Consider the following 26,577-nt stretch of genomic DNA (forward strand, 5'->3'; position numbering starts at 1 on the left):
GTGTGTTAAGGTTTACTTGGATTGGTGATGTCATTTCCTGTGATGTCATCATTTCTTGTTCTTTTTCTCAGGGGCTGGTAAATGGGATCCAAGTCAATGTATTTGTTGATAAGAGTATCAGTTGGAATGCCATGCTTCGAGGAATTTTCTCGCATGTCTCTGTTTGGCTTGTCCTAGGATGGATGTGTTGTCCCAAAAGTGGTGTCCTTCCTCATCTGTTAGTAAAGATACTAGTGAGAGTGGGTCATGTCTTTTTGTGGCTAGTTGATGTTCATGTATTCTGTGGCTAGTTTTCTGCCTGTTTGTCTAATGTAGAGAGTTTGTTACAGTTCTTGCAAGGTATTTTGTAAATGACGTTAGTTTTGCTCATTGTCTGTCGTTTTAGTGTGTTGGTAGGTTTGTGAGCTACCATGATGCCATGGGTCTGAGTAGTCTGGCAGTCATTTCAGAGATATCTTTGATATAGGGGAGAGTGACGAGGGTTTCTGGATGTGTTTTGTCTGCTTGTTTGGGTTTGTTGCAGAAAGAAGAGAAAAAAAAAAATCAGCAGACTGTTCATTGGGTACCGTTTTTTTGAATACACTGTATAGGTGATTTTCCTTTACTCTTCGTAGTTCTTGTGCTGCAGTGTTTGGCAGCTCATTGAAATAATGTTCTAATGCAGCTTTGTTTGTGGATGTTGGGATAATTGCTTCTGTAGTTCAGTATTTGGTCTGTGTGGTTTTCCTGTAGATGCTGGTGTGAAGTTCCCCATTGACTTGGATCCCATTTACGACTGAGAAAAAGAACAGGAAAGGACATTACCAACCCAAGGAAAACTAAACAAGAGAAAAAGGAGGCCACACACCACCAGTGCTTTATCCGGAGGCTCACTGGTGTTATCTAGTACGGTGACAAAACATCTAAAAACAAGCCACCTACCTCAGCGAGCAAACCTACACCCAGAACCTCAACCTGAGCTACAAATCTTCTCAAAACATGCTAACATTATTACCAAGTGTCAATCTTCTGTGATGTTGCAGAAGTGGTATGTACCACCTCAAGGAGAGTTTGTGATAAAAATTCCACTGGTGATCCATTCAAAGTTGATGCTGGAATGCATGAGCAAACCTTATTGCTATATTTAGCATTTGAAAAATCCTCAAAGCAAAACTGACCAAATTTCCAAGTTGGAGGTCTCATTGTTGCTTTGTTGTGGCCAAAGAAATCAAATGAGAACTGATTTGTGTTGAGTGTGGCCAACTCAATGGGATGAGTAAATATTAATCCATCTGGTCCAAAGTCTCACTAACTATTTACATACAAGTTACTTTCACCAAATCATGAAATTTAGAGAAATCATGGAGAATTGCCTCCTTTTGACATTGTGATTGGGCAGCTATTGGCAAAAGTCAAAACAATTAAGCATACTTCACGGGTGACTAATCTCAGGAAAAGCAATGGAAACTGCTCCAGAACAAAAGGAGCCATGTCATCAAAAAAAAAGTCTGAATATCTGCCATGAGTTCAAGAGACTCCTGATTCAGCAAGTGCATTTGGCATATGGGCAAAGGGGTTTTACTTGTTCATTGAAGAATCAAACACTGGAAGAAAAATGGTCTAAATTATATTTTAAAAAGTGGACAGTTTGCCTAATGACAATTCTGTAACTAATAAATACTTTAGTTATAAAAATATACTTCCATTTAAAAATCTGGTATATTGCTCATTCATACCCACAATAAAACAATTTAAGTAATTAGCCTATCACTGCTCACTTACAGTTGCTAAGATCTGTATCCAATCAGATTTGTAGAAATAACAAAGTGACAGACATACTGATAAAAATCTGACCTAGAAATAAAACATCCTACAGACACAAAGTAACCAGTACCGTTTTGTTTTGTAAGTAACATCACTCACACACAAATAAAAAAATCAAGAACCCGCACAAACACCAAGGTTCATCGCACAATCTGTTACCCCTGGTGCTAAGGTGAAAAAATTGTTGGATAATATCAAGGTTAGGTTTTTAGAAACTCAGAAGGAAGACGGATGGTGAATAAATATGATAACAGTATAACTATAGACTTTTCCCAAATGCATAATCCATGATGGTTTCTTTTTCAAAGAAAATTTGAAAAGTTGTGTTTGGAATTAGATCAAGAAAACTCCTCTGGTCTTTGTATGAAGAAAGTGTTGCTGATTTGAGAAAACAAAACTGAAGACACAGGGAAATTATCAAATGTATGACAGGGTGGGCAGAAATTCAATTCAATCTAGATAAGTATGAGATAATGTATTTTGAAGAGAGCAGACCTGATAGGATGATGAGAAGCATAGAGGAAGAGGACTTTGAAAAGCATGACCATAACTCCCAGAGAACAAAAGATGGTTAAAGCAACATACAACATGTTTCCATATTTGCCACTGTATGGCATGCAAGAGCAGGTTGTTTATGCTAAAAAACTATGAACCATTTGTTAGGCCACAGCTAAAGAACATATACACTGTTAGGTCAGTGTACTCTCTGAAGGATCTGATTGGGAGACAGTAAGGACTGCAGATGCTGGAAGCCAGAGTCAATAGATGTGGAGCTGAAGCAGCACAATAGGTCAAACAGCATCCAAGGAGCAGGAAGGTCAATGTCTCAGGTTAAATCCTTCATCAGGACTGTGGGAGGAAGAGGGAACCCAGAAGCATATGGGGGTGGGTGCTGATTATGTGGTGATAGATGGATGCAGGCAAGGAGTTATTGTGATTGGTCAATTGGAAGGGTGGGAGTGGATAAGTGAGTAGGAAGATGGCCAGGTTACGACACTCAGGGAGGTGAGATGGGGTGGGGCTAGACATGGGAACAGGCAGGAGGAGGAGGGACTTTGAAGCCGGTGATGTCGATGTTGAGGCCATTGGACTGTAAGCTTCCCAGGTGAAATATAAGCTGTTGTTCAGGTTTCCTGCTCCTTGGATGCTGTCTGCCCCGTTGTGCTTTTCCATCTCCACAACAGATAATTAGAAAGGCAAATGGAATTTTGTCCTTCATTACTAAAAAGTTTAAAAGCAGGGAGGTTATGTTGCAGCTGTATAGGGTGCTGGTGAGAACACACCTGGATTGCTGTATGTAGTTTTGGTCTCCTTATTTTAAAAAAGGAAGTACTGGCACTGGAGAGGGTGCAGAGGAGGTTCACTAGGTTGATTCCGGAGTGGAGAGGGTTGGCTTATGAGGAGAGACTGAGTAGACTGGCATTATATCCATTGGAATTTAAAAGAATATGGGGGATTTTATAGGCAAAATTATGAAGGGAATAGATACGATAGATGTTAGCGGATGTTTCCATTGGCAAGTGAAACAAGGACAAGAGGGCACAGTCTCAAAAGGGGGAGCAAATTTAGGACTGAGTGAAGAAGGAACTTCTTCACTCAGAGGATTGAGAATCTATGGAATTTCCTGCCCAGTGAAGTAGTTGACGCTACTTCAGTAAATGTTTTTAAAGCGAAGATAGTTTTTTTCTGAACAATGAAGGAGTAAGGGTTACGGTGAGAGGGTGGATAAGTGAAGCTGAGTTCACAAAAAGATCAGCCATTATATTATTGAATGGCAGAGCAGGCTTGAAGGGCCAGATGGCCAATCCTGCTCCTAGTTCTTATGTTCCTCCAGTTTCCATTTGGCCTCACCGACAGTGGAGGCAGCCAAGGATGGACATGTCCTTCCGGGGGAATGGGAGGGGGAATTTTATTAGCAGGTACAGAGGAGACTTATAGGCTTGAGGGAAGACAAAAAAAAAAAAATGAATAGGCCAGTATTGTTTTCTTTACAACACAGGAGCTGGTGGGGAGATTCAATTGAGCAAAAATTAGACAGTGAATCGGAAGGACCTATTTCCCTTAGTAGAGAAGCTAATAACAAATTGGACTGAAGGCAAAATAAGAGTACAGTTAAATTTTTTACAAAAGATGGCAATGGCTGCAAAGGACAACAGAAACACATCACATTTATAAAAGACTAATGGAATAGTATAAAGATACATGGGCTTCAGATTTGTGCCAACCTATGGAACCACATCAAGGGCCGAAGGGCCTATACTGCGCTGTAATGTTCTAAGACTTGAAACACCATGGCCTACAAGGCTGCAGACCAAAAGCTGGAAATGGAAGTGAAATTAGACTGGATAGCTTTCCTTTTTTGATTGACAGACACAATTAGACCCAATAGTCTTGTTTTGTAGTGAATTTCTATTATTCTAAAAAAGGTGTGCAAATCTGTCCAGACAGCTATGGTTTTTATTTACAGGGGTAGAGAAAAAGGATGCAGCCAATCCACTGACACTTATTAGTCACCTGCAAGCTCATTGTATCTGCAGCTCTTCTCATTTTTCAGACAACAACACACAAGAGCTTGCAGCCTCACATTGCTGCCAAGCTATTTCATACCCAAGCCAGATCAAAAACAATTCAAAACAAAAGTTAGAGTTGCACCCTACCAATAGGATTGCCACATGAGACAGTGCTCATATTGGCTCCAGCATCTGGGTTAAAATGACTTTGAAAAGAACACCAAAACTTGAGACACACTATCTTCAAAACAGCTTACTGTTGTTAGACAAGCACTGTAATGCTACTGGTTTGTGTTTTCAGTGTATTTTTAGAAATTGTTAATAAAGTGGACCATTGGTATTAGCCTCAAGACTTTAGACACACTGGAATACTTTACACAGATGACAACAATGTCTGGTGTACAGTCCACATGAAATAACTTGGCAAAACTGTTAGATCATGTGGCTAGTTATTCAATCACTGACACACAACAATCCAAGTTTCGAAACATGCGGCATAGATCTATGATTTTTACGACAAGCATAAACTCCAGGGGTGAACTGGGAGCAAATCCATCAAAATTTTAAGACACAAAGTGGCCAATTGGCCCATTGTACCCATGTTGGCTGGTAAACAAGCCACTCAGAATAATCTGACTTTCCAGTAATTGATCCACACTACTGCCATTACAGGATTGGAAGTATATACCCAGACACCTTTAAAATGAGTTAAGTGTCCCTTTCAAAGCAGCAAGCGCCAGACACCATTCACCCATTGAGTCAAAAAACCTCATCTGCTCACTAAACCTTCTAGCAATCACTTTAAACCTTCATCTGTTTACTGCAGACGTAGTACTGTAAGTATTCACATCTACTCACTATATCTCAATTAAAAAACAAAAAGCACTCAGCACCCTCTGTTCCAAGGTGATCAATTCTAGCCTAACCAATCTTTACACGTAGTGGTATTTTTTCCAGCACTGGCACAATCCTTAAAATCTCTTCTGTACTCTCGTACAATTACATGCTTTCTGTAATAAAGGGACCAGAATGGCACACAATATTCTGTTGTGACCTAACAAATGATTGAAACAGATTCAGCATTACCTCCTTGCTCTTATAGAAGATAACTCAGCTAACAAAGAAATGGATTCTACGTGTCTTAACCATCTTATCTCCTGCCTTATCACCTTCAGGGATCTGCAGACGTTTACTCCAATGTCCCTCATATCCTCTAAATGTCTCACCATTTTCCCATGGTATTCCTTTGCCTGGTTCAACCTCCCCACACTGCTCTGTATTGAATTCCACTTAGCACTTTCCCATCTACCTGACCAGTCAATTAATATCTTCTTGCAGTGTATAGCAATCCCTCTTGCCACAAATAAGACAATTTCTGTAACTTCTTGATCATGTCCCCTACTTACAAGCAAATCATTAATACACACCACAAAAGGAAATGACCAGTACTAAATCTGGGTGGACCCCATTGGAATCTGTACTCTAGTTGCAATATCAACTTTGGCCTTTTGTTTAACACCCTAATCAACTCTGTATCCAATTGGTTTCATTGCCAGGATCCCCTGAGCTTTTTCTTAAAAAAATGTCAGTCTGCCATGTGGGGCATTGTCAAAAGCTTGTTAAAACCCAAAGTGCACTAGCCTAAAACACTACTTATTTCCTCAGGAGATTCAAGTTAATAAGACATGATTTTCGTTTTTGAGCAGATTTGTCACTCCGGTGGAGGTTCAGGTTTAAGTTTGCTCGCTGAGCTGGTAGGTTTGTGCTCAGACTGTCACCATGCCAGGTAACATCAGTGAGCCTTCATTGAAGTGCTGGTGTCCTGGCCCGCTTTCTATTTGTCTTGGTCTATTAAAGCCGATTTTATCATTTCCAGTTCTTTTCCCCCGAGGTTGGTAAATGGGGTCCAAATCGATGCGTTTATTGATGGAATTTTGGTTTGAATGCCAGGCCTTTATGAATTCCCATGAAGATCTCTGTTTAGCCTGTCAGAGGATGGAAGTGTTGTCCTTCTTAGTCGGTGTGTAAGGGTACAGAGTGATATGACCAGCCATCACTAGTATCCTTACACATAGATGAAGGAGGACACTTCGACTGGGAAAACATTTCCATCCTAGTACAGGCTAAACAGAAACATGCACAGGAATTCCTAGAGGCCTGGCATTCAAACCAGAATGCCATCAATAAACACACCAACTTGGACCCCATTTACAAACCTCTGAGAAAGTAGTACTAGAAACGATAACACCTGCCTTAACAGACCAAGACACAAATAGAAAGTGGGACACAACACCAGCACTACAGAGTCTCACTGATGTTACCTAGCATGGTGAAGAAATGTTAGAGAACAAACCTACCAGCTCAGGCAGCAAATTTACAACCTGAACATTTTCAGGTAAGAAATCCATGCTGGCTATCCTTGATTAATCTATGCACTTTCAAGTGACAGCTTATGCTGTGTCTGAGAAAGGATTCCAATCAGTTGCCTACTACCCAAACTCTGAGCTGGCATGGCTTGTCAAAATTATGTATTTCAAATTGTTGACCCACTCCCTGTAATAGGGGCAAACCACTTGGACTTCAGTCAAAATATAACCACAAAAGGACACCATGCATACATACTCAGATGTACAGCATGGAAACAGACCCTTCGGTCCAACCTGTCCATGCCAACCAGATATCCCAACCCAATCTAGTCCCACCAGCCAGCACCCGGCCCATATCACTCCAAAATCCTTCCTATTCATATACCCATCCACATGCTTTTTAAATGTTGCACTTGTACCAGCCTCCACTACTTCCTCTAGCACCTCATTCCATACACACACCACTGTGTGAAAACATTGCCCCTTAGGTCTCTTATATCTTTCCCTTCTCACCCTAAACCTATGCCCTCTGGTTCTGGACTCCCTGACCCCAGGAAAAAGACTTTGCCTATTTACCCTATCCATGTCCCTCATAACTTTGTAAGGTCACCCCATAGGCTCCTACGCTCCAGGGAAACAACCCCAGCTTCTCCCATAGCTCAAATCCTCCAAACCTGGCAACATCCTTGTAAATCTTTTCTGAATCCTTTCAAGTTTCATAACATCTTTCCGATAGGAAGGAGACCAGAATTGCACGCAATATTCCAACAGTGGCCTAACCAACGTCCTGTACAGCAGCAACATGACCTCCCAACTCCTGTACTCAATACTCTGACCAATAAAAAGAAAGCACACCAAACGCCTTCTTCACTATCCTATCCACCTGCGACTCCACTTTCAAGGAGCTATGAACCTGCACTCCAAGGTCTTTGTTCAGCAACACTCCCTAGGACCTTACCATTAAGTGTATAATACAGTTTGAAAAAACTAAGTGATCAGTTGCTGGCATGCGACGTGAGGAAAGCAGAAACCATGGCGATTTGTGTAAAGACTATACAAACTATTTAACAAGGCTGAAATCTAGTCTCCTGACAGGGTTTACCCCTTTCTTTGACTGGTTCTTTTCAGCTTGCAACTTGTTCCAAGCATTTTTTTTTTTTAAGAAGGGATGGAAATAGTGGATAGTCTGGATATCATTTCTCAATCTTCACTGGATGCAGAATTAGAGCAGTGTTAATCTTGCAACTTGCATTAAAAGCAAGTGGGGATAGACTTGCAAACCTTCAGAGACATCAATATCCATCTGCCAGGCAATAAGTTCTTCCCTACTAAATATTACACCATCTCTTCCACCTTGCCTATTCAAAGTTTTGCCACGTTTGATACAGCACGAATGTGGTTGCACAACAAAAGCCTTCAAAAATAAAAATGATGGTTATCCATGTGTCTTTACAAAGAACCTGGAGGTTCCTATCTAGACAAACTGACTAGCTCTATTTAGTCTACATTGATGGATCAGATTGCTGAACAAAGTGTACAGCAGACGCTGCTGTGTAAAACAACGAATTAAGTTCCAATCCCGATTGAATAGTAAAAGTTAAACTCTTTGTATGAGAGGAGTTGAGTCATTGAACATAACCACAGAATTCTTCACTTTGCCAGTATTCCAATGGTGATTTGTTTATGCTTTTGTCAATTACTGCTGTTCCTGTCATTTAAAATGCAAAAAATTACAGATAGAGGGATATGTTATTAACAGAAATCTTGCACAACATCGATGTATAATATATTCTGGTTCCAAGGTTCAGCTGTGTTTAACCTGGTCCCTTTTAGATCTTTAATTATTTTAAATCCAAGTCAGGTACGACTGCACAATGGCAAGTGCTGGTAAACTTACAGCTCCAGGTAAAAGCATGAAAACACTGCCATCTCCATTTTTAATACTTTCTAGCAATTTGAATTGTTGGCCAACATGCACAAAGTTGTGCAATAAACCCAAGGTTTAATATTCTGTACTAGAAGATTGGTTGTTGCCATCATGTTTGTGATGTTGGTTTATCAGTACAATGTTGTTATCTCCATATATCTCTGCATCAATACGTGCAAGACAGAGACTCATGCCATCTTGCTTTATCTTTGTATCTGTACTCCAACTAGAAGACCTCCAGACTCCATTCCAACAAATCTCTGGGCGCCTCCCCAACCTGTTTGAGGTCAGACAAAGTTCAGCTGTCCAGGTCACAGAAAGCCCCATTCCTCTATCACTGTGTTCACTGACTAATACTGGGTCTCAGATAATGAACATTCCAACTTCAAAATTCTCATCTTATCTCTACTTCAATCATCTCTTGCAGCCCCACTCTTGACTGTTCTAATTCTGCTCTCATACATTATAATTGCTCTATCAGTAGCTGCATTTTCCGTTTTCTAGGCCTTAGGCTTCAGAATGCCCTCCCTATACGCCATACTTCATTTAATAATGCTCCTATGAAGTGTCATGGAGTATTTGCATTTTGTTAAAAGGGTGGGATACAAATATAAAAAGTGATCTCCTTCCCATTGCAGAAACTACATAATCATCTGATGCACTGCTAGGACAAATAGACGGTCAATTAATGCACAAAAAAAAATTGTTATGCCAACTTGCAAGGGTGTAGGTTTATTCTTTAAAGCTACAAAGTCTAACGTTTAAGTAAAAAGGGGTTTTAAATTATTCAGAATTTACTGCTGGTTGGGCAGGAAACTATGGAAATTGGACTAGAGTCATACAGTAATAAGAGATGTACAGCATGGAAACACACCCTTCAGTCCACGCCGACCAAATATCCCAACCTAATCTTGTCCCCTTTGCATGAAAAGGTTGGCCCCTGGGTCCCTTTTATATGTCCTTTCTCACCTTAAACCTATGCCCTCTAGTTCTGGATTCTCCCACCTCAGATGAGACTTTGTCTATTCATCCTATCCATGCCCCTCGCGATTTTATAAACCTCTATAAGGTCACCCCTCAGCCTCTGTCATTCCAGGGAAAACAGCCCCAGCTTATTCAGCCTCCCCCTATAGCTCAAATCCTCCAACCCTGGCAACATCCTTGTAAATCTTTTCTGAACCCTTTCAAGTTTCACTGCACATAATATTCCAAAAGTGGCTTAACTAATGTCCTGTACAGCCACAAAATGACCTCCCAACTCCTATTCTCAATGCTCTGACCAAGAAAGAAAAGTATACCAAATGTCTGCTTCACTATCCTATCGAACTGCAACTCTATGTTCAAGGAGCTATGAACCTGTACTCAAAAGGTCTTTGTTCAGCCACACTCCTTAAGACCTTACTATTACATGCAGAAGTCCTGCCCAGATGTGCCTTTTCAAAATGCAGCACCTCGTATTTATCTAAATTGAACTGTGCTGTTCCTTTGCTGAATGATGTGCTTTCTCAATGTATTAACTCTCAAAAAATACCTGTAATATTATTCAAGGAGAGGTGCAGAAATAAGTGTTTTATACCGTCAACAATCATTTAAACGATTTTCTTTTATGGGAGCATTACAAAACTGCCAATTTACAATTTGTTAAAGCATATTTGCTCATGTACTCAACTTTAATGACTTACTGTTCTTAAACAATGCACAATACACTAAAAGATGTTCCAAGCAGAAGGCATGTAACAATTTAGGGAGGGGTGGGAGGCAAAACAATTTGATAGCAACAGCATTCCAGGGTTCTGGGAGCAGTGCAGTGTCAGCATAGAAGATAATGACACTGGTTAGTTCACAATGAGAGACTATGGAAGTGAATGCTGGGTCATGTTAATACTGAAAGGAAGTTTTTGATTTGGATTAACACATTATAGTGAGTATGGAAACATTTGGCAAGGGATTTACTGAGCATGGCAATCTCAGGAAGAGAATAATTAGAGGTGCAGCAGAAAAGTGTGGAAGTACTTCAAAGAGGGATTGTGGGGCTTTGGGTAAGGTTGCTAGCTTTTAAAAGCACTGCAAGGATGAGACTAAACTGTTAAAGGGGCCATTGAGTGTGTTATTGTTATGTTTACTGGGTGGACTCAGTTGGTATTTTTGAAAACAGTGAACAAAAGCAAATTCACCTTACCCTCAAAATAGCATAAGGTGGTTTCCCAGCACAGGGATGGACTGTTATCTTAATTAAGTGCTTATGGCACTAACAATATTGTCAAATACTATGTCAGTGATTAGAATACAAGCATGCTGTACACTTGACAGGCTTTCTGGCATTCGGCCAGGACCCATTCATAGGAACCCACCCAGCTCACAGAAAGGCCTGGGAGGCAACAAGTACAACTATGCTTTCAAGCTCTCTGCTTCCATCCCAGAACGGAATGATAACTTTGCATGGAAGTTCTTAGTTGAGGCAAAAGTGCCCAATTCTCTTAGACTTTGTGATTAGTACTGTAGAGAACAGCAAATCAAAAGTTGGAGGAATCGGTTGTCATTATTCAGAGGAAGAATGAACCAAATCGGAGGAAAGTATAATAAATAGGCTTAGATATAGGAAGTTTAAGGGTGACAGAAAGTAAATGTTACACTTACAGGAAGTGGTGCTATACACAAGAGAGAGACATATCTTCTGGTATGGTTTTCTTCGAACGTAGCTCAATCACAAAATACAAATCGCTTTCTGTGAAGTCAATTATATGTAACAGGTAATTAGGTACATATTGAAGAGGACAAGTGTTAAAAAGGATATGTAGAAAGAGCAGGGCAATGGAATTAGAATAGTTCCAATGTGGAGCCAATAACCACACCGATTCATGGTTTAATCACTCCTCTTCAGAATTGAAGCTTCATATTTCTGGGAGAAAAGTTCCAGAGTAGATTCCATTATAAATCTTGTATTATTCAAGACTGTACTGCTCAGGAGTTTACAAATTCTGAACAATGTTTCAGTTTTTAAAATAGGAGTCAGAAAAGACACCAAATCAGAAGCTCCAAGCCACAGCAGAGATAGTAAAATGCAAAAGCAGCAGCCCTGTGTAGTGAAATGAGAAAAAAAGTAACATTTTACTCCACATATGAAAGCTACATGTTACCAAAAGACAAGTAAAAACTAAGAATTGACGGGAGAAGACAAATATTGAAATGAGGTGGTCCAAGGAGCTGTGGCGAGTGGATCCCACATGGGGGCACCATCTTTTTACAATTTACATTAATAATTTGGATCAAGGGAACTAAAGCATGGTGGACAACGTAAAGATAGGTTGGAAAAAAGTGGGTCATATTGAGTCTGTAAAAGGAAATTTATAAGTCGAGTCAGCATGAATCTGGCAGATGGAATATAATATGGGAAAGTGAGAGGTTGTTGTTCATTTTGACAGGGAGAACAAAAAAGCAAAAAGGTTTTACTTATACAGAAAACAACTACAGAATTCTGAATTACAGAGTTTTCTAGGTGTTTAGTGTAAGAGTCTTGAAAGGATAACTGGAACAAGTTGGGCTCATTCCCACTGGAGTTCAGAAGTGTGAGGGAGGAGTTGATTGAAGTGTTAAGAACCTGAAAGGTCTTGGCAAGGTGGACAAGGGCGGGGAGGGGGGGGGGGGGGGGGGGGGACTGTTTCCTTCCTGAGCACATCCAACACTGGAAGGGGAGGGGGCAAGAGGGTACAGATTTAAAAATTTAGGGACAGATGAAATTTTGTTTTCCCTCTCAGAGGGTTGACAGACTTTGAATATGCTAGTTTTAGAAGGCCGTGGAAGTGCAATCATTAATGTTTTAAAGACAGATGGATAGATTGTTGTTAGGAAAGTGAACTCAAGGCTAACTTGCAACAAGACAGGATTGTAGAATGTGAAACTCAAACAGATCAGGCACAATGTTGCTGGGTTAAATGGGCTTATTCTGCTTTTACTCTGTTTACATTCAGTCTTCGGCTTCAAAACGCAGATAGCACAGCAGGTAGGCACCTGTAAATGGTTGTATACGTACATTTCAACGAGTGATTGTGCAAGTCCATACGGTGCCTGATAGAGAAACAACTGGGTCTCTAGTGTGTCCAGAGAGATGTCAGGGCTCAGATAAAATTGTAACAGTCTGAAGAAATGCTTTCTTTGGGCTTCCACATGCTAAGTATGGGGCCTCTTTGCTTTTCGTTTGTTTGGCCATGCACACGTGGTAACTAGAGACCAATTTACATGCAAGCTAAATATTTGGCTTTCTACACGGTCAGGCAACTTAGAAGGCACATTGATCTGGAATGTTGGTGGGATAGGTTGAGGTCAAAGTTCAGAAGAAGGAGGTCAGAAATCTACAAACGGTGATCATATGATTATTTAGCTCTGGTTCTGGCTGCCTCAGGCCGAAATGAAAATTCCAAGAGGGAACAGGGATTAGCAACATATATGAATAGAGGCCTAATGCTGTCCTTAGACACTGATAAAGGATGCCTCTTGTTTGGCCTTTGTCAAAATGGTATTCAATTCAGTCCATACCAGTATTCAGAATGCAATGGTGCTACCATTTTGAAACCAAGATGGCATCAGAAACTTAAAACTGAAAGTCATGGCACAAGGTTTTTAGCACTAAAAGAAAAAAAACTGTGCAGAAGTAAATAAAGTAACTAGCTTGCAAAATAAAACAAAAATATATCCACCTAGAAAACAGTAGAAGGACATTAAATTTTCCCTGATGACTTCCCTCCATGCAAGAACAGAAAATATATTCTAAATTAATTGGTGCTCCAAGTCTACTCCTCTTGACACAAAAGATATCTAAATTCAAACTAGTTACTACTACATTTTAAGAACTAAGCTTTTTTTTGCCACACGCTCAATTCAAGTTATTGGAGAACCACTTTTGAGGGAGACTAAATGCACAATAACACCATGTTAAAAAAAAAGTTTAAAAAAGTAACCAGAAGAGCTTTTTTCTAGCCATCTTCACCTGAAGGTCGAGTTGCTTCAGCATAGAAGCTAGCCATACTGCACTTTTCCATGTCCAGCAGTGAATTTTCAACAGTAAACTACAGAGTCAGAGAGACGTACGGCACAGAAACACATCCTTCAGTCCAAATCGTCCATGCTGCCCATTTATCCTAAATTAATCTAGTCCCATTTGCCAGCATTTGGCCCATACCCCTGTAAATGCTTCCTATTCATAAATCCATCCAGGTGCCTTTTAAATGTTGTAATTGTACCAGCCTCCACCACTTCCTTTGGCAACTCATTCCATACATGCACCACCCTCTGCATGTAAAACTTGCCTCCTTTAGTCCCTTTAAAATCTTTCCCCTCTCACCACAAAAGCTCAAGTCTGCTAGTTAGACTGCCACTCCCCCCCCCCCCCCCCGCCCAAACCCAGGGAAAAGACCCTGGATATTTACCTTATCCATGCCCTTCATGATCTTATCAAGACTCCAGTGACTTAATTATCCCCAGTTCTAACTATGTGGAGCAGAGTGTGCAGATATTGGACATTTTGCAATGGAGACACAAGGCTAAATCCTGTTAACTCTTCAGACTAACAAACTTCCAAAATCATAATATTAGACGGACAGTGAAACATAGCTTTGAATGTTTTAGCTGCATACCAAGTAACAAACGTAATGAAAACTATTTTTAAAAAATACTTTCAGGAGCTTAGATACAGCATCTCACCTACTGAACTTTTTCATTGCAGTGTGTGAAAGTTAAAGAGCCAGTGAGGGGTCCTAGTGAAGCACTGGTAGTGTCCTTGTCACAGGACTAACAGTCCTGGGTTCAATTCCCACCTGCACACCTCTGGAGCAATAATAATCTCTAAAAAAGGTTGCTTGGATAGTATCCAGAACAGTTAACCTCATGTTTAAAATTGGTGTAAAACGTGATAGGGGAGAAAGTTAAAAATCCAAATCAATATTGTACTTTCCTACTTTGCTGAAACATCAAAAAGCACTTTCCCAATGAATTAGTTCTTGAGGTTCAGTGCCTCTTAATACATTAGAAGATCAGTCATTCTGCAGGAGTGACATTGCATGAACAGCAACAAAAATTAGTTAATCTGTAAAACTAGGGTACACCAATACACGAGAAACATCCCGCTCTCATTTAAAATAACAAAGGATCTTTAACATGCACAGAATAGACCACATTAACATTCACTTGTAAGATTAATATCCATCAAAAGTTGGATCTTTTCACAAGGGTTATTTGTGAACTGATTACAGTGCACAAGTTACTTCTGACAGTCATTTATATTCTACAGAACAGTGATGCCAAGAGTACTTAAATTATTAATAATGGAGACAAAAAATCCACAGCATCAGGCCCATGTATTGACAAAGTTAGCGAAGCAAGGAATGCTGTAATCAACATGCCAAATTCCTACCTCCAGCTCTACCACAGATTATCAGTGTGATTGCTGTCTGCTGAGAATGGATCTATAAATAATCTCAATGAATGATGCCACAGGGTACACCTTCAGCCAATGTAATAAAGATCAACAGGTGCTCTCTAGAATATCTTAAGCGATGTTAGATGTTTGGGATCAGATTTAAAGATTTGCTTCATTCAGCTGTATCAAGAGGGACCCAATTCTTAATACAAACAATGGTTTACACAATCTGACCTTAACAGTACATTCAAATAAAGTGTACACCCTTGATAGATTTTCTTTGGTTTCATTGTTTTTGGTAAGTTATCTTGATTGCATTCATAACCAAATAACACAATTTCAAAAAGATCTTTCAAACAAAAAAAAGTAATGACAATTTAATTTCAGCAGTTGTGAAGCCCTTAAGAAAAATATACAGAGTAAGAGATGAACATTGAAACCTTGAAGTTCTGAGATCAGCCAAATTCCCAGTTTGTTTATATCAAGGGAAAAACGCTCTAAACAGAAGCATTTAACAGCAAAAACAAACCCAAAAACTGAAGCATAGCATTTGTAGCTATTAGATTTAAACTCTTATGGACTGAGATTTATCATTCACTTTAATATAATATTCAGAACAGCTAAGAGACAAACTGATTATTTATTTTAAAAACAATGCACAATGAATGGTCCCATATGGACAGATTGTCAAATAAACAACACATTTAGCCTCACTGACCTCTGTAGATAATTAATAAAAGAAATTTATTAAAAGTAGTTTTACCTATGCACTTTGGTCTCACAGCATGTCATTTCCTGCCTTTCTGAAAAGGCAAGGCAATGTGGTAGGCACCCATATGATCTCCAGAGACCAGTATGCCATCATTAGGAGTTAATGGTTAATCCAGATAAAGTAAACCAAATGCTCCATGTTCCAAAGATGTGCGCTTGGTCGAAAAGATACCCAGTCTGTTTAAAGGAAACTGCTTATGATTCATGAATACCAGATAAAGGCATGAGGAAAATCTTTGAGCCATAAGCTGTTACCTTGCTTGAAGAGCTTTTGTAACACCACACACGAAAAAATGCTATGCATTGAAAAGAAAACATTTTATCTTATCAGAGCCACAGTTTGGTATTGTTCCAAAGATAGTCTCTACTACTATTGTGCAGTCTAATGATACTGAAAAGTAATCTAGTTAGAGGGGTTAACAAAATGTTAGTCAGCAAGTCAACAGGGTCACAGTTAAGTGAATCTATCAGCTGCTCAACAGATGGGCAAAAAAAAGCGATCTGCCTCTTAGCCTCAAATGGAAACCCCCAGAGATTACTATGCAAAAGATGCCTGTCTCAACAGCTTGAAAAATGCTTACAAACACTACAAGACAAAAAAAAACTGACACAACCAGCCCACTACATCATTAACTATAAAGGTCGACTCCATAAATTGAAATCCAAAACAGTGATAGTCTACACTCAAAATTAAATTACATCATCTGTAAATACAATTAAAATAAATTCATTGTATCTGGTTAGTTCAACTTCAGAGGAAAAAAATTCTGTGCACTCTAAGCTTCATAGAACATTGCAAGTTTTACATTTCTAATACAGCTTGTATTTCTAGCACACCTTTAAATGTTCAGAAAAGGACTCAAAAGAGAACATAATCCAAGATAAAAGGGAAGAGAAATTTTTAGCAAGGGATGCTTAGAGCAGGACTTAGATAAAAATCAAGCAGTGATGGCTGAAAAGTGGAAGGTGCAATTAAAAGGGCCCAGCCAGAATGGGATTTCAGGGAAAGGTTACAAATTGGAGTAAGATACATCTGTGGTCCCTGGCTATCTGTGCTGTATATAAATAGTTACACTAAAACCAAGCAAATATGTTTTATCAGTTAAATCAGTGAAAACTATTCAGACAGAAAAAAGGTGACCAACACGAGATCCACTATTTATTAAGTGAGAGCGCCACGGTATTTTGAATACGTAGATGTGATGCATGGTAGGGACTGGAGATAAACAAGGCTCATCTTTAAATTGATCAACACTTGATGCACTGCAACTGAGTTGAATGCCTGTGGGCTTGCACAGGTATGGGGAAAACTGAAATAAAAGAAAGTTACTCTGGGTTTCTATTCCCAAGTTATTATCCAGTTACCACTGCTTGACATATACATGGATACTGGAATATGAATATAATGGGATGGGGAAGGCAGGAAGAAATGAAAGAGAGTCAGATGTGACACCCCAAGGACTCCAGTGGTTCATGGTAGCAGTGTACCAGCACCTTCATCTGGACAATTAGAGATAAGCAATAAATCCTTGCTTTGATAGTAATGCACACATCGCCAGAACATTTTTAAAACTGCATCATCTTCTGATCTCTCTGCCCATGAATTCTGTGTGCTTCCCGCTCACTACAGCTGACGAAGAGACTACTCTGAAAGCTTGCAATTTCAAATAAAATTACTATAACCTGGTGTTGTGCGATTTCTGAATTTGCCCACCCCAGGCCAAAACCAGCACCTCCACATCATAAAAAATGATCACAGATGATGTGCCAGATGTTTGCAGATGTGAACCCCTATCACACGGACTTCCTTTCAGGAAAAGGAAGAGGGACAAAGGAGGTTGAAGGAAAAAAAACATTCCTCTCCTCTGGCACCTGATTAGGATTTCAAGGAGTTATTGAGTTTGGAATAGAAGAGAGCTGATTTAACAGTTGGAGCAGAGACATTACTGGCTTGCTAATTACCTCCATTACATTTAATTAATTCATTCAGTTACCTCATGCTATCAAATTTGGTAATGACTTCATTTTCAGTATCTCCAATGTCATCAACAAACCCCTCTTCGTATTATCACAACATCTGAACTACAAGTTTCACTACTTTGTGAATTATGTTGGGCGTACAATCAGATTTCACATACCCTGTTGATATTGCCATTACTGGGGTGTTTTGTAATCAGAACCACTGCCATTTGGGAATTGTTGATACATCGCATTTTCCGCCTGCTCGCATTTGGGTTTGCGAGGTCTCCGAAGCAAAAAACAAGATGCTGGAAATACAGAGCCAAATTCCATCTAAACATGACACAAAAAGAATGCAAAGATCCTTGATAGGGGGTGGTGGGGTGGGAAAAAGAAAAAAGGTGTACTCTTCACCTGAAGCAGATGTTTAGCAAACAGATGTACATTTGATGTCAAGAATTGCTTTTTTCAGCCAAAAAAGTGATCAGATGGTTAAAAACAACTTGTTGATAATGATGTGAGCTTCACTGCTTCAGAGGACAGACAAACAAACAAACAATTTGAGATATGGATCTCCAAGCACTGGGCCTAGACATGTCAGTCAAACTGGTGGGCATACAAGTATAGACTCACTTGCTCATCCATCCAAAACAAGCAACTGTGGTCCATCCAACAGGCCTTTTACAGCAGATTTAATACTACCCCAGGGTTCATTCAGTGACCCTCTGAATAAATTCTTCCCAGCATGTGTTGTTCACTGGTTGCCCCCTTGTTATTAATCTCCTTTCAAGTAATGAGCCATGGCTTTCCTCCACACTCTAAAACCTCCACCATCCATACAACCCCCCAAGATTTGTGCTCCAACTCTGGCCTTTTGCACACCCCAACACAAAAATCACTCCACTAGGAATGGCTCAGTAACCATGGCTCAGCACTGCAAAATTCTCAATTCACTCTACCTTCTTTAGAACTCCCCTTAATACCTACATTTCATCAAGCTTTGAATCAAATATTCCCATATGTGACTAGTATAAAATTTTGTATGAGAACATTCTTGTGAAAATTCCTTTGGATAATTTATACAGTAAAGAAATGTTATATAAACGCAAGATAATCTTACAATTGCTTAAAACAACCCAAACTATTCATTTTCAACCTACTGTTGAAAGTATGATGCTGGGAAATCACAGCAGGCCAGGCTTCATTTCTCCAGTTTCCTCATTTCCCCTCCCCCACCTTGTCTCAGTCCCAACCCTCGAACTCAGCACCACCTTCCTAACCTGCAATCTTCTTCCTGACCTCTTCGCCCCCACCCCCACTCCAGCCTATCACCCTCCCCTTAACCTCCTTCCACCTATTGCATTTCCAACACCCCTCCCCCAAGTCCCTCCTCCCTACCTTTTTTATCTTCACCTGCTTGGCACACTCTCCTCATTCCTGAAGGGCTCATGCCCGAAACGCCAATTCTCCTGCTCCTTGGATGCTGCCTGACCCACTGTGCTTTTCCAGCAACACATTTTCAGCTATAATCTTTGACACACAAGTGAACATTTCTAAATATTAGAATGCTTTAACAGGGAAACAATAAAACATTATTGCACAACATGCACATCACTCACTTTCCCCACTGTCTTAATGCTTACAGTCTTAGTTCAATGAGAGAAAACTGAATCCTCCTACCACCTGTAAAGACATGTGACATGACAAGAATCTAAATCCAATGCACATTCACAAAAGATATCGGGCAGGTAAAGCCACACTTCAGCTCATGGAATGTTGAAGGGTAATTTACAGGAACCTCTAGTATGTAACTACATTCTGGATTTTTTTAAAAAACCCATATGCTTTTTAAAATCCAAAATTGACAAAACAAAAAAAGGTGCTGGAAAAAAAAAAACACAGATCAGGCAGTATCTGGGCAGCAAGAGAATCGATGTTTTAGGCTTAACCAGACGAAGGGTCAAGCCTAATCTGTCAACTCTCTTGCTCCTCAGAGGCTGCCTGGTCTGCTGTGCTGCGCTTTTTCTAGTGGAACACTTTGCGACTCAGACTTCTCTAACATCTGCAGTCCTCACTATCGCCTCTAAGATCTCTAACATCTCACTCCCTCTTTTCAAGGTTAAAAGTCAGTTTCTCTAACCTTGTCACCCTGTGCTCTGTGGTAGCAAACAAAAAAAAAAAAAATTGCGTTTCTGAATATTGCTCAAATACTGCCCTGGCATCATTGTAACAAGAACTAGACATCCTATTCAAACAGTGATTTGATATAACTATAAAATTTGAACCAAACCTCTGACATATGGTTCAGTATTCAGTTTGCTTCAGGAAATGTCGCTCTACAGTGCGATTACACGTGCAAAGTCTATTAGCACCTCCATATCTCTCATGCCACTAACCATTACCTATTTTGCCCTCAAAGCATAGAAAGCATTCACTTTTCTCTGCCAATATATAGTACCTTATATTTATGGCTGTTTAAAATGTTAAATGTGCCACTTATCTATTTTATATAGGCCCTCTTCTAGGTTTAATCAAAACAGTATAGCTGGAGACCTGGAACAAAACAAACAGCATCACGCCAAAAACACTCCATTCCACAATTGATGTATTGGCACCTTACATTAGTACAGCAATGTGCTACTCACTCATTTTAAAATTGCACTCACATGCAATAATATCTTATTACATTAACACTCAGGCTCTCACCCCAGCTCTCAAAACTACACTTCCAAAAAAAAAAGTGCTCAAGAACAATCCAAAAACATCAATAAAACTTGCGATTTCAGGTACAAACCAATTCATTAAATATTAAACCACTCTTACTGATGAGTATTGCATATGATTGCATTGAATTTTTGCCAATGTTTACTTACTGCCACTTATCAGTGCTTTTGCTATAAGTAACGAGCAGCAAATTAATTTCCTATGAATATTGACAAGCATATCTTTTAAAAGGTCTCCTGGAATACATTTGGGCTTATTTGAGCTCATGAGCAAGGTGATCAAATAACTTCCAAATGAACATCAAATGGTACATTGTCCACTGGGAGCCATTCCACAGCACTTGCTGTACAATACAAGCTAAATTCACAGTGCAGTTATTTTAGTAGAAAGCCTTCGTTAACTCCTCTCCCAGCACATTTACTAAGAAACCACAAGAAGCAGTGGCTTCAGCGTCTTCGTATAGATGCAGAGCAACAGACTGGATTTCATTTAAAATTCTTTATTTCTTCCTTATCACCAATTACTACATTTCTTAACCCCCATTAGATGCTCACGATTTGGAGGTGCCAGTTTTGGACTGGGGTGTGCAAAGTTAAAACATCAGGTTACAGTCCAACAGTAAGACACTTTAGCGGTCCAGGACATCCGGGTAACCATCCTCTAAGGCAGACTTCAGCACAGGCAACAACACAGAGTGGCCGAACAGAGATAGCCTAGTTCGGTACCCACTGGGATGGCCTCAACCGGAATCTTGGGTTCAAGTCACATTACAGGTGGCCACATTGCATCACACACCCCTACTGACCCATACACTCACACAGACCCTCTCTCATATGCGCGCACACACACTCCCACCTCACCACAACATACACATGCACACACAATGTTTGTGACGTGAATTTGTACTTGCAGAATTACATTCTATTTTGCTTAAAAACTGCATGAACCCGTGTAAAATTCCGTAAATCCCTTTTTCAGAAATAGAACCAGTCTGAACATTGGGGCACAGACAACCTCTAGGAGAAAGTGAGGACTGCAGATGCTGGAGATCAGAGCTGTGTTGCAGGAAAAGCACAGCAGGTCAGGCAGTATCCAAGGAGCAGGAGAATTGACGTTTCAGGCATGAGCCCTTCTTCAGGAAAGAGGGCTCATGCCCGAAACGCAATTCTCCTGCCCCTTGGATACTGCCTGACCTGCTGCGCTTTTCCAACAACACATTTTCAGCACAGACAACCTCCACAGGGCACCTCACGTTCAATGCATTATTGAGCTGACATGGCACCTATTGTTACAGTTCACTTGAGAATGTAACTTTAAAAAAAATCTGAGATTTAGATATGAACGAACTGAAACCAGCATGGTCATTCTAAAAGATGAGACTTAAACAACCCCAGTCTTTTTCAATACCGAATTTCAGTTACGTCACACTAAACATTTGCTATAAATTCTGTCTTACGATCTTATACTCCACAACCACCTGATGAAAGAGCAGGGCTCCAAAAAGCTAGTGTTTCCAAATAAACATGTTGGACTATAACCTGGTGTTGTGATTTTCAACCTATTAGGTGCAATATTGAGCAAACTGTCCTGATTTGTGCCATCCAGATTGCAAAGAAAGAAAAACTTGAGCCAGGACATACCTGACTCCTTACTAATGGATTATGGAATTCTCCATGAGGAGTAACACAGATGAGAGATGTAGGTCGCTCAAGCAATCGAGTAGTGCATCACTCCATGGTTAACATGATGCAAAGTCTCAATGAACAACAAAATTCATTTATGTGCATGTGCACATTTGTGTACTCAATATACCCTTATTGCTTATTTTATCAACAGTCCAACCAGGAATGAACTGTTTGAACTGCAACTTAAGTGAATATTAAGCAAAGGTGAACATTGGGGAAAGACGCAGATTGACAAGTGGCATAATGTTAAGCTCTTCAAGCAACAGATCACTCCCCCACCACAAATAGGAAGAGAGTAGATTGACATATGCTATTTTAAAAAACGAAGCAAGAGCTCCACAGATGGTTAGTTCAAAGTTTGTGCGAAGATTTGTAGCTCGGGTGCTCATTGTGGTTCTGTTCGTGAGCTGGGAATGTGTGTTGCAGACGTTTCGTCCGAGTAGGTGACATTCTCAGTGCTTGGGAGCCTCCTAGGAAGCACTTCGGTGATCAGAAATATTCACATAGACAAGGAAGAAACTATGGTCTCATTCAATGTAACGGCACTGTTCACCTCTAATCGACAAAACCCTAGCCAGAGAAACAATAGCCAACTGGACATACAGAACAGACAACTAGACGGGGAACCTAAACAAAGACTGCATACTCAAACTACTGGACTTGTGCCTCACAACACACTTCACATTCAACCAAATATATGAACAAATTAGCAGCACACCCATGGGCTCACCCATCTCTGGACTCATAGCAGAAGCTATAATGCAAAGATTAGAACAAACAGCCTTACCACAAATTCAACCCAAACTCTGGGTCAGATATGTGGATGACACCTTTGTAATCACTAAAGACACAAATAGAAAACACACACCAGATCATCAACGCCATATTCACAGGAATCTGATTCACTAGAGAGAGGAAGAAAAAAGTACAACCAACTCCCATTCCTAGACGCGATGGTGCAGAGAACACCAAACAGACAATTCACCACAAAGGTATACAGGAAAGCCACACACACAGACCAAGCCCTGAACTACGAAAGCAACCACCCCAACACACCCAAAAGCAGTTGCATCAAGACACTGTTCAAAAAAGGGCCACAACACACTGCAGTACACCAGAACTGCAAAAAAAGGGGAGGAAGAACACCCCTATAATGTATTCGCCAAAAACTGATACCCCCACAATTTCATCAACAGATGCCCAAGGGAAAGACAACAGAATGAGGACATGCTACAACACAAAAAGGACTAGCCACTTTACCATACATCAAGAACATTTCTGAACTGACAGCCAGACTACTACGACCACTAGGACTCCTAACAGCACACAAACCAACAGCCACTCTCAGACAACAACTCACCAGGACAAAAGGACCTGATACCTAGCATGAGCAAAATCAACAATGTACAAATTCCCATGCAAGGACTGCACAAAACACTACATAGGACAAACAGGAAGACAGCTAACGATCCACATCCATGAACACCAACTAGCCACGAAACGACACGACCAGCTATCCTTAGTAGCCACACACGCAGATGACAAGCAACGTGAGTTTGACTGGAACGACACTACTATTATAGGACAAGCCAAACAGAACAGCCAGGGAATTCCTAGAGGGATGGCACTCATCCACTGATTCAATCAACAAGCACATCGACCTTGACCCAACATACCGGCCACTGCAGCGGACAGCTGGAACCGACAATCGGAAGCGGCAGATTCAAACCACTAAATGCCAGAAGAAAGATCGCAGAAGTGCTTCACAAGAGGCTCCCAAGCACTGAGGATGTCACCTAGACAGGGGATGAAACATCTGCCACACAAATTCCCAGCTCGGCGAACCACAACAGATGGTTAATGAACTTGTTAATATTCATTTTAGAAAAATGAAAAAAAGTTCCTTAACAGTTAAAATAGCTTTCTATTAAAAAAGGACCATTATCTACCAAATCAAAACTTGTTAAAACTGTAATGAGTACACAAATATTGCTCTAAAATTTGTTAAATAATTACTTGGGAGATTTATGATCCTACTGAAAGGAAAATAACCCCAGGGAAATGATCTGAAATAAAAAAAACAGAAGACGTTGGAAATACATAGTGGGTCCTTCATATTTTACGCCTGGGTCATTAAAAGAACTCTGGATACATTAAATCTCTCTCATTTCCCTAGGAGGGGGTCAGCATTAAGCTTTCTCTGTTCCACTTGGACATTGACAGACAGTTGATGAGGGTTTTTGCCTGAAATGTCAACTCTCCTGCTCCTCGGATGCTGCCTGACCTGCTGCGCTTTTCTAGCGCCACACTTAACTCTAATCTCCAGCATCTGCATTCCTCACTTCTGCCATTTACAGACAGTTGTAGGCTTTTGTTTTGCAGTTTTTGGCCTTATTGGACACCCAATATTTCAGCATTATTAAGGCACATTAAGACTCAAGACAATGGCCAACTGAAAAGGACACATTTGCACAGCTAGGTTTTGAACATAGGGATCTGTGCTAAGAACCACAGAGCACAAGGTTTCCAAGTAGTGCTACATCAATATCATGCCAGCTTATTATCAATGGACTTGGTCAACTGGGCCAACAGGCTGAGAAATGGCAAGTGGAGTTTAATTTCGATAAATGCAAGGTGTTGTGTTTTGGTAAAGCAAACCAGGGTAGGACTTCCAGTCAATGGCAGGACCCTGAGGAGTGGTATGGAACAAAGATCTCGGGGTCCAGATTTATAGCTCCTTGAAAATGGAGTCACAGATAGATAGCATGATGGTGGCTTTCAGCATGCTAGCTTGCATCAGTCAAAGCATAGAGTATTGGAGATGGGATGCCTGGTAGCAGCTGTGCAAGACGATGGGGAGGCCACATTTTCCGTGGCGTGTGTAGTTCTGGTCACCCTACTATAGAAAAAAGGATATTATTAATCTAAAAAGAGTACAGAAAAGATTTACCCGGATGCTACCTAAACTGGAAGATTTGTGTTACAAAAAGAGGCTGGGACTTCTTTCCCCCTGGAGCATAGGAAACTGAGGGGCAATACCTTGTAGAGGTATTGATTTTATATAAGGTGGATAGCAGACAGTTTTCCACATGGTAGGGGAGTCTAAAATTTGAAGGCATAGATTTAAGGGGAAGAGGGAAGAAATACAAAATGGGTCAGGAGTAATGTTTTTCCCCCCCATACAGAGGGTGGTTAGTGTCTGGAATGGGCTGCCAAAGGTAGAGGTGGAAGCGAGTACAATTTCATCATTTAAGAAACATTTAGACAGGTACATGGATGGTATAGGTCTGGAAGGATATGGATCAAACGCAGGTAAATGGGACTAGTTTAAAATTGTGAAAAAAAGGATGGTATGGGTAAGTTGGACTGAAGTGCCCTTTTTCATCCTATAGATCTCTATGAATAGAAATAAAGTGATTAGCTGTCAATAGGAAAAAAAAAGGAAATAAAAACACAATGCAGGAAATGCAATGATTAAGATTGATGATCCATAAGACGTAGGAGAGAAGTGGGCCATTCAGCCCATCAAGTCCACTCTGCCATTCCATGAAATCATGGCTGATCTGATAACCCTCAGTTCCATTTCCCTTGCCTTTCTCCTTAACCCAAATTCTCTGATTAACAATCCAGTCCATCTCAGCCTTGAATATTCTTAACAATACTGTCTTAACAGGTAAATTGAGGACTTTAGATAGCTTGACAAAATGGTCTCATTTGTGATGACGCCAGGAATAGTGGGGTTTAATGTCTACTATGCAAGCGAGTGGTGACAACACAGAACTTCTGTGAAATAAAAAGATGCAAGGTAAAATGCTTATAAATCCAATGAGAGATCCTCCATCTGTGAAGTGAATTTTAAAAAAAGTGTGGACCACTGATCAAACTCACATAGGATATTGGGTTGCTTCGAGGAAGAATATAGGTCTTCAAAAATAAAAAGCCAATCCAAATTTTCCATACTAAGTTTATATCGATGGAAACATCCATTATTCCCAGCTAATTCTCCCTCATTCTCTTGTAACCCCACAAGGAGAATCTAGGTTTGAAACATTTATAGTTTACATTGACAATTTAGTGCTAATGCAAGTCCCAGACTTGGGGACATGGGATGCAGAAATTGCCTGCAAGCTTTGTAATGCAAATATAATCTCAACACTTGGCAGCTTTGAAACTGCACACGACATAATAGGGAGAATACCAGAGGAATTGACAGAGTTCTGGAGTCTATTTGGGAGGTCTAAAGCAACAGTGACAGTACTCAAACATTGTACCTTGTTTCCACAAGAAACTGTTCCAAAGTGATACTGCAGGCATTAGGTCCAAATAACCCATATCCTGTGCTTCCACAACCACTGCCATCACAAATCCTGCCCTCATATTATGCTAACAGATCATTCAGTTCTCCATTATGATTCAGATC

At 40.2% G+C, this 26,577-nt stretch overlaps 1 protein-coding gene across 2 annotated transcripts in view; it reads right to left on the reverse strand.

The window, feature by feature from the left end:
• Positions 1-26,577, reverse strand: part of LOC140465720 (F-box/LRR-repeat protein 20) — a 135,508-nt gene that overhangs the window by 93,008 nt on the left and 15,923 nt on the right. The window contains exon 1 of one of the 2 annotated variants that reach the window (XM_072561380.1): positions 11,244-11,331. The exons of the other annotated variant lie outside the window; for it this stretch is intronic. The gene's annotated coding sequence lies outside the window, so the exon portion shown is untranslated. Of the gene's footprint in view, positions 1-11,243; positions 11,332-26,577 lie in introns of those variants that run through there. 2 annotated transcript variants of the gene reach the window in all.

The sequence above is a fragment of the Chiloscyllium punctatum genome, chromosome 42, assembly GCF_047496795.1.
Source record: "Chiloscyllium punctatum isolate Juve2018m chromosome 42, sChiPun1.3, whole genome shotgun sequence".
Taxonomy (NCBI): domain Eukaryota; kingdom Metazoa; phylum Chordata; class Chondrichthyes; order Orectolobiformes; family Hemiscylliidae; genus Chiloscyllium; species Chiloscyllium punctatum.